Raw genomic sequence first — 9853 nt, 5'->3', positions numbered from 1 at the left:
TGGTCCAGCTGACTATATATCACTGCCTTTAATGTTTTAATTTGTAATTTAATTTGACAGTTGTGAACCACTCAGAGCCTGCTCGAAAAAAGCAGGAAGGGTGGTCTAAAAACCTAATAAATAAATCATTTAAAACCAGATAGACAGAGGGTCTTCTTTGTACATCAGACATTACCTATTGCAACAATCCAAAGGCCACTGTCAGCTTGTTCAAGCCTTCAAAGTTGCATGCACTGCACATGCCAGGAAAGGAGCAGGAACAGACCTGATGCAATCATGGACAGAGTCCCAGCTCAGCTGCGAGCCCTGGGCACATGGAAGGGTGGGCTTTGCAGGAACACTGTCCTCAGGGGAGTCCCTTAGTGTGTACCAAGCATATGTGCAAACATCAAGGGCCCACGACTGACATTTGGTTGTAGATGGAGACATCTCAGGAATGAGTGATGAGCAGGTGCAGTTCCTGCTCTGGTTCTGATTAATTTCCACGGGGCAAATGAATGGGGTGGTGGGAGGAGTTCTTCTCCCAGATGAAACCTCACCGTGAAAAGCGGGATATAAAAAAACGACTCTTCTTCTTACACCATATTGGCTCAATCTAAACAGTTTGGGCTGAACATGCGCTAGGACTGGTCAATGCTTGACAATTTTTCTGAGGCCCGGGGAGGTAGTTTTTTGCTGAGGGATGTCGCCGCCGCTGCCTGAGCCCTTGCTCCACTTGCTTTTCTGCCGGTGCCCCTGACTTCCCGGCGCCTGCTCGGGGGCTCTGCCAGCAGCAGCTGCACAGTACCACACTGAGGGGGAGCCCAGCCATATCGGCCATCAGAGAGCACCAAAGGTGAGCCAGTGGCAGAGTGGCAGGGCAGCCCCCAAGGCAGCAGCCAGGGAGGAGGACGAGGAGGAGCCGTGGCCCGGTACTGACTGATCCATGGACTGCTACCGGTCCCTGGACCGGGGGTTGGGGACCACTGCGCTAGGAAATATTTCTGTGCTCTGCCAAGGACATCTTCATAAAGCTAATCCCTGTGCATACAGTTGAGTCAACAGAGAGCCAGCCCTCCTAAGCCCATGATGGAGCTTCTCCCCCATCAGGCTCCCTACAATTCCAGACTGCTTAAGAAGTGCTATCAATTTAGGCTTTCCATTGGAGTCAGGGTGAGGTTAGATAAAAGAATGGTTAAACAAACACTTAGCTTAAACAGTTTTTGCTGATCCCTTTTCTTCTGGTTTAATTTCTGCCTTTAGCCTTCTGAGAAATTTTCTAATAACCAACCAGAAAGTCAAAGTCCAACTGAAAGGCACGCCCAAACCTGAGCATACTAATCATTACTCACTTCACAGCTAAGACTTTCACATCTAACCACACCTCCTAGGAGAATGAATACCTGAAAGGGGTGGTCCTTGGCTGTTGTTTCTCATCAGGGCATTTTGCAACTGGGTGATAACAGCCAGAAGAGTGATGTGTCCAGGGTGTCAGGATTGTAGAATCTCTGTCATAAATTAGCCTGAGTTCCTCCATGTCAGTTATATTGCTTGATTGGGCCTGGCGCCTGCTTGCCCCGGCCTTGTAGTTTGTAAGCTATAAAATAGAATAGTGGTGTTATGTTAACCTTATCTTGTTGTGGGCTCACAGGGTTGTTGTCACCTCTCTCAAGGCTGGGAGAATGAAATCCTGTTTTTGTAACACATATGTCTTTTCTCTCCTACCCCCCCCCCCCTTTGGGAACTGTCAAGTTTTGGGCGGGAGAAATGTATTGATAAGCTGGGGCAAATCTGGCCTCTGGTCAGATTTGACTTTCAGTCTAATGCGTATAGTGCTAATCAATAAAACTCTTTTCTTTCAAAGAAGTTTTGTTGTGAGTTTCCTGTGCGTCTGACATCAAGTCAAATCTCACAACTCCTTTCACCTGCCAAGATGCAGGGCGAAGGACATACTTTTTCTGAGCAGGGAGAGGGCCTGGATTGGGACCTCTCCCAGGGCGACGGCGCTGGTGCAGGGCCGTACAGCTCGGGCATGCTCCGGGCCGTCTCGGGGACAACTCCGGGGCCCGAGGAATTTTTGGAACGACACGTCACCCAACGTAGGCGATTGTCAAAGTACGACCGCCCAACTGGGGATGAACTGTGGCCGGAGCACCTGGCACTGCCTAGCTACGGACTGGAGCCCGTCGGTGAGACACAGGACTTGCAGTACAAGCTGGACAGGGTGACTAACTGGCTGCAGGACCTCTCGGGTCGGTTGGATCCGGAGGAGCAACGCCGAACACAGCGCCTGCTGAAGGAGGTGCTCGGTGGTGGTGCGCACGACACCAGTGGACGAAGGTCGGGCGGTGTGCTCGCCCTGCGGGAACACGGCATGGCGGACACGCAATCAGCGGCGGAGGCCGAAGCAGCGGCCAGGGCCAGAGCGCAGATGGAGATCGAGGCGGAAGCGGCGGCTCGGGCGAGAGCGCAGAGGGAAAGGGAGAACGGAGACGAGGAGCGTGAGGACGCCGGCGGCGGCGGCAATGGCAATGGAGCCGGAGGTGACGGCGCGGAAGGAGAGGATGGAGCAGCAGCGGCGGCGGCAGCGGCGGCGGCGAACGTTGCGGGAGCTGAAGCGGCAGCGGCAGCGGCGGCACGAGAGGCGGCGGCGGCGGCCGCGCGGGCAGCGGAGGCAGCAAGGGCGGCAGCGCAAGCAAGAGCGGCGGCGGGGAGAGGACGAGGCATCGGCCGTGATGCGAGACCCCTGGTCCCAGCCCCGGCACCGGCAGATTGGGGCCCAGGATGCCTACCCCCCCACCTCCGTGGAGTGGAAATGCGGAGCACCTACAAATTCAAGGCTAAATTTTCGGGGAACCCCGCAGATTTTCCTACGTTCCTGGTGCATCTCCAGGCCTACATGATGGACATGGGTTTCACTTTCCATGACGATGCCGAGCGGGTGCGATTCGTGGGGGAAGCCCTGGAAGGCAAGGCTGCTAAATGGTTCCTGGACTTGTACCGTTACCATCCCCAAGCCATCCGTAACTACAACCACTTTCTGCGTGCTATGCGCCAGATGTACGTGGAACCATTCGAACGGGAGACAGCGGAGAAGAAACTCAGAGCTCACCGGCAAGGGAAATTGTCAGTGGTCGAGTACGCCAGGGAATTTAAGGAGCTGGCGTCCTCGGTGCCGGACTGGACCGAACCCCAACGCGTGCTTGCGTTCGTGGGGGGCCTCTCACCCACTCTGGCTGACAAATGCCTCCTTTTAGACGACCCGCTTACAGTCGACGGGTGGGTCCAATTGGCTGGGGAGATGGAGAACCGGTTGGAACGGGCCTCGATGGTTCAGGTCCTGGCAGGTAAAACAGGGGCGAAGACTTCCACCCCGGCGAAAGTCAAGCCTAGAGCGAAATTGGAACCGACAGAGCGTACCCGGCGCATGGAGAAGGGGCTGTGTTTGGGCTGTGGCCAAGCTGGGCATTTTCTTGCACAATGCCCATCGAAAGCAGTGTCAACCCCGAGGGCCGTGAGCAGCCCCTCGCCGAAAACCCAACCCGCCAAGAAAACCGCTCCGAAGAAAAGTGCCAAGTCTCTTCTGGTGCCGGTTGCTGCCGTACCGGCAGTGGACGACTCGGAGGAAGGTAGCGGGCTGGATGACGAGGATCAAGCTGAGGAGCAGTCGGGAAACGAAGACGGTCTGCTGTAAAGGCGCCCCGCCAGCAGGCCGCCAACAGGGGCAAACGCGCGGTGAGTGATTCCCCCTTACTGCTCCTACCCGCCAATCTCTCCAACCCTAAGTCTGGGAAAACGGTGGGGGTCCGATGCATCGTGGACTCAGGGTGCACCCAATCCTTGGTGAGCCCGGCACTGGCCGAGACTTTGGGGGTGGGAAAGGTGCCGTTGGGGGAACCTTTGCCAATTACCCAACTAGATGGGAAATGTGCTCCTGGAGGGGAAGCCACAGCGATAACGCGTCCCATGGACCTGGACATAAAAAAACATTGGGAGCAGATCCAACCTTTGGTAGCTCCTCACTCTGCTTTCCCATGCGTGTTGGGGCTGGATTGGCTAAGGGAGCATGATCCCCTGGTGAAGTGGAAAGAAGGGACCGTGGAGTTCACCTCTCCCGTTTGCGAGCAGCACGCTCGACCACGGGGCCCTCCGAGCACAGGGGTTGTGGCTGCGTTAGGATCCGGGGGGGGGAGCGCTCCCTCCCGAGTACCGAGACTTTGCAGACGTGTTCGTGGAGGCGGAGTGCAACCAGCTCCCTCCTCATCGTAAAACTGACTGTGCCATCGAATTGAAGAAAGGGGAACCCCTCCCCAAAGCCAAACTTTATTCCATGAGTCCGCGGGAAATGGCGGAGCTCAGGGAATTTCTGGATAAGAACCTGGCAAGGGGCTTTATTAGACCAGCCACTTCGTCCTTGGCGGCCCCGGTCCTTTTTGTGAAAAAGAAAGACGGTTCGCTGCGCTTGTGCACCGACTACCGTGGCTTGAACGCTGTCTCAACCTGTAACGCCTACCCGCTCCCCCTGATAAAGGACTTATTGGGCCACTTGGGGAAGGCGCGAATTTTCACGAAACTGGACTTGAGAGAGGCATACTACCGGGTCCGGATAAAAAAGGGGCACGAATATTTGACAGCTTTTAACACTCCCCTGGGGCAGTTCGAGTACACGGTAATGCCGTTCGGCCTCGCCGGCGCTCCGGGCGTGTTCATGAATATGATCAATGAAATTATGCATGATTTATTGTATCAGGGGGTGTTGGTGTACATTGATGATATTTTAGTGTATTCAGAAACTGTTGAGAGTCATGCTAACTTGGTCCGCGAAGTACTCCGCCGCTTGCGGAAGCACCAATTGTTCGCCAAACTATCAAAATGTGAGTTCCACCGGGATGCAGTGGAGTTTCTGGGCTTCCGAGTCTCCCAGGCTGGGATTGAGATGGACCCAGGCAAGGTGCGGGACCTGTTAGCTTGGGAACCCCCCCGCACTAGGAGGCAGCTGCAAAGTTTCTTGGGGTTCGCTAATTTCTACAGAACGTTCATCCCCAATTTTGCCAAAGTGGCCTTGCCTCTTACTGACCTGTTGAAAACCAAACAAGGGGGGAAGACGGCGAGCCGTCCGGGGGCGCCCCTCCAGTGGACTCCCCCATGCCAGGACGCGTTCGACAGACTAAAATTGTTGTTTACGTCCGAACCGGTGCTGGCCCATGCTGACCCAACTAGGCAATTCACTGTGCAAGTAGACTCCTCGGACGTGGCAATGGGGGCCGTGATCCTCCAAGAGGGGGAGGATGGGAAATTGCATCCGTTGGCCTATCTTTCTAAGAAATTTTCTGGGGCTGAGAGGAACTGGGCAATTTGGGAAAAAGAGGCAGCTGCAGTAAAATTAGCCCTATCCACCTGGAGGCATTGGTTAGAGGGGTCCGCAGTTCCTTTTGTAGTCTGGACGGATCACAAAAACCTCCAGGCACTCAAGCAGCCCCGCTCGCTTTCGGCGAAGCAGATGAGATGGGCAGAGTTTTTCGCTCGTTTCAACTTCTCCCTTAAACATCTACCAGGCAAAATGAACTTTTTGGCAGACGCCCTGTCGCGCCTCCCCCAGTACAACAGCAAACGAGACCCATTGGTGGATACAGTATTTACCCCCGCCCAACTGGGGATGGCCGCGGTGACGCGAAGCCACACGAAGTCTGGAACGTCCATTCCAGGGGGTTGGGTCCAGAAGGAGGTGGCACAGGACTCGGAGTTTCACTCCCTCCGCCCCGATCTAACTGAGAAGGGGGGACTATTTTTCAAAGGCGAGCGGCTTTTCGTTCCAGCGGCGGCGAGGGGGGACGTTTTAAAACTTTGTCACGACGCAAAAACCGCTGGACATTTTGGGTTTGTGAAAACTCTGCACCTGGTCAGGAGACATTATTGGTGGCCATCTCTGCGCAAGGATGTGGAAAAATATGTGCAGGGGTGCCCCATTTGCATCGCCTCAAAACCTGCTGGGGGAAAGAAGAAAGGGCTGTTGCAGCCCCAGCCCACCCCCTCCCGTCCATGGACAGATGTTACTATGGACTTTATCACAGACCTACCCCCCAGTCAAGGGAAAACCGTCATTTGGGTGGTAGTGGACGCTTTTTCAAAACAGGCTCATTTCATTCCCTGTGCAGGCTTGCCCACAGCAGCAAAATTGGCTTCATTGTTCATAAACCACGTGGTACGTCTGCACGGGATCCCGACACGTGTATTGACGGATCGGGGCCCCCAGTTCGTTGCCAAGTTCTGGCGGGAGCTCCTAAGACTGTTAGGCGTGGAGCAAGCCCTTACTTCGGGCTATCACCCTGAGTCGAATGGCCAGACCGAGAGGGTAAACCAGATCCTGGAGCAATATTTACGCTGTTTCATCAACCATCAGCAAGATGATTGGGTCACCTTATTGCCACTCGCTGAATTTGCCTACAACAATGGGGCCCATGCCTCAACGGGGGTATCTCCCTTTAAAGTGGTGTATGGAACTGATTTAGTGGCAGCACCCACCTGGGAGCTCAACTCCACCGAAGCTCCTGAAATTAACAAGTGGGCAGAGACTATCAGTGCAGGGTGGCCAGAAATAGTTGCTAGCCTCAAAGGGGCGAAACAAGCCTATAAGGCCCAGGCAGATAAGAAACGAGTACCTGCACCTGATTGGAAAATGGGAGATCTGGCCTATTTGTCCACAAAGAATTTGAGGTGCCAACAGAAATCCAAGAAGCTTGGCCCAAAATATGTGGGTCCATTTAAAGTGGTTAAACTGATTAATGCTGTAACTGTGGAGCTAGCTTTACCAAAAACTTATAGGAATGTGCATCCGGTTTTTCATTCCAGCCTGCTGCAGAGAGCTCCTGTCCCGGATGAATGGCACCCTCCTCCAACTACGCCTGTGCCGATATACATCGACAAAGACACCCACTATGAAGTCAACCAAATTTTAGACTCTCGTTTGCATAAGGGTCGCCTTCAGTATTTGGTCGATTGGAAGGATTTTCCCTCAGGGGACAAGGAGTGGGTTGAGGCTGGGAATGTGAAGGCACCCCGCCTTCTCCGGGCTTTCCACCGAGCATTCCCTGATTGTCCTCGCCCGGTAGATGCCGGCTAGGTGGGGGAGTGAAGATAGTTTTAATGCGGAGGGATGTCAGGATTGTAGAATCTCTGTCATAAATTAGCCTGAGTTCCTCCATGTCAGTTATATTGCTTGATTGGGCCTGGCACCTGCTTGCCCCGGCCTTGTAGTTTGTAAGCTATAAAATAGAATAGCGGTGTTATGTTAACCTTATCTTGTTGTGGGCTCACAGGGTTGTTGTCACCTCTCTCAAGGCTGGGAGAATGAAATCCTGTTTTTGTAACACATATGTCTTTTCTCTCCTACCCCCCCCCTTGGGAACTGTCAAGTTTTGGGCGGGAGAAATGTATTGATAAGCTGGGGCAAATCTGGCCTCTGGTCAGATTTGACTTTCAGTCTAATGCGTATAGTGCTAATCAATAAAACTCTTTTCTTTCAAAGAAGTTTTGTTGTGAGCTTCCTGTGCGTCTGACACAGGGTAACTCAGAAAATGAAAGGAACACACAAGCAAGATTGCTCTGCAATTTATTGTAATCTGAATTCTGCCCAGATTTTGCAGCTCCAACTGCCTGATCTTCTTGAGAGATCAAGATGGCTAGCTGTCTCAGTCTGTATGTAGCAAGAGTGCAGCCGTCCCTTAAAGACTATCAAAATTCATGGCGCTGACTCCCAAAAGCTCCTGCCCTGCTCTTTTCTACTGGTCTTCTGAACAGATCCAAAACGTGGCATTTTCCTTTTCCATTCATCTCTGTATTATTTTTTAACCCTGAAAGGAGCTCAGGATGGTGCACCTCATAAGGATGGCACACCCTCTATTTCAATTTATCCCCTGTGAGAGAGGCTGGCCTGAGAAAGAAGGACAGCGCCTGATAACCCGTGAGCTGCATAGCAGAATGTGGATGATCCAACTGCAAATCCAACACTCCGACAATTCCACCACACCCCTGCGCTTGTTTTCTTGTTTGTACATTCCACAATGCATGCATGGTTTGCCATAACTTTGAGTTCCTTCCATTCATTTGCATGTCCCCAACGATGTTACTGCTATACCCATGTCCTCTGATCAAACAGTGACAAAACACACACACTCTGGCTGTACTTGTCCATGTGATAGTTCTTTTCCAAATGTGCCTGTTTCAGTTCAGGAATTAATTTTATTAACTATACAGTTAAACCAGAATTCAGAAGGAGTAAACAAAGGGTGGAGGGTATCATGTCCTCTCTAGCAAGGCTCTAACTGCTGCTCTCAAAGGGCACAACGGAGGTGCTCCCTCGAGGACAATAGGAATGGGCCCATTTCAATTAAAACCTTTAAATTCATTTCTTTTGCTTGTGGTTGTTGCAGTGGGATGACACATCAGGCAAAGTGCATGAAATTGCTTATTTTAAATATATAAACACATAAATTATTACAGCACACTTGAATATCAATGTTAGCTTTACAACTAAAAATACAGGAGTATAGATGTAAGAAATTCTTAGAACATATCTGCAGTGTTTGCGGTGAAATTTTAGGATTCTGTGGTGGAATAGAGCACTATGGCATGCAGGCCTATTCCACAGGGCCCTCCGAGTGGCTTCCCAAGGTCTCTGCTTGGCAAATACTACCCATCTGGTTACTCCAACACCTGGAGGCTTTTCTCTCTCTCTCTGTTCAATCACCATTGTAGAAATGGCCCACTGAGCGGATTGGGGCCCCCACTCCCTCACCCTGTTCAGAGGCCTAGTCTCTGCATTTCCCACTATCCAGTGTCCAGTTTCCACATGGGCAGATTACTACCTTGTGTGCCACTGAGAGAGTAGCCCCTCGCCAACTGACCACCCTTCCTTCTTTGTGCTCTTTTTAAAAAATAGGATGCCCAGAATACTGGGGGTCTAAGTTGGTACAGAGACCTGCTTCCAACATTAAAAGTCATAAAACATTTATTTAAAAAGAACATCAACATGCATACTTTCAGTACAGCATGGGACTGAGCAAGGGATCTAAATTAGAAGGGTAAAATATAGTTCCTTTGTCCCTCCCTCTGTAAGTGCCCAATCTTAGTATAAGGAGGGCTTCTTAGCTTAAAATGCCACGTTGTAAAGTGTTACCATTACTTTGATGGTGTATGGGCCAGCTGCCACCACCACTCTGGCCACTGCCACCGCCGCTCCTGTGACACTGGTGTCCTCTAAGCTAGCGATCCCCAACCTGTGGGCAGCGGACCACATGTGGTCCTTCGACTAATTGGAGGTGGGCCCCGAAGGACGCCTCTCCCCCCCCCCGGCCCTTTACTTCACCCCCCCCCGGCCCTTTACAACACACTCCGGGTGTCCTTGTCTCCCATCACTCCCAGATGGGACTATCTCATTGCAGAGAAACAAGCTCAGGGTTCCCATTGATTTGTCATTGTCATGAGTTAAAATTTCCATGAAAATAAAATGTTCCTTATGTTCATTGTTGTGGCATGTCTGTATCTTATTTTGAAGGGATGTTTAAACATTACCATAGCGATCAGGGAGCATTAGGGCAGTGGTTGAGAGTAGAGGAGTAAACTATCCCCCCCCCACGGGCCTCAGTAAAAGGCGTTGAGTGGTCCCCGGTGAGTGGTCCCCGGCGCTGAGTGGTCCCCGGTGATAAAAAGTTTGGGGACCACTGCTCTAAGGCACCTTGGTTAGTTCTGAGGTGGCATAGAGGAGGCCAGTGCCATGCTGCTGCTGCTCTGGCCACTGCTGCTCCGTCGCAGAAGCAACGGTGGCGTGTGTGCATGTGCATCACCACGTCTGCCATGTGTGCCACATCCCACAGAC

The sequence above is a fragment of the Paroedura picta genome, chromosome 10 (assembly GCF_049243985.1).
Source record: "Paroedura picta isolate Pp20150507F chromosome 10, Ppicta_v3.0, whole genome shotgun sequence".
In the NCBI taxonomy this organism is placed as follows: domain Eukaryota; kingdom Metazoa; phylum Chordata; class Lepidosauria; order Squamata; family Gekkonidae; genus Paroedura; species Paroedura picta.
This window is presented reverse-complemented; position numbering follows the sequence as displayed.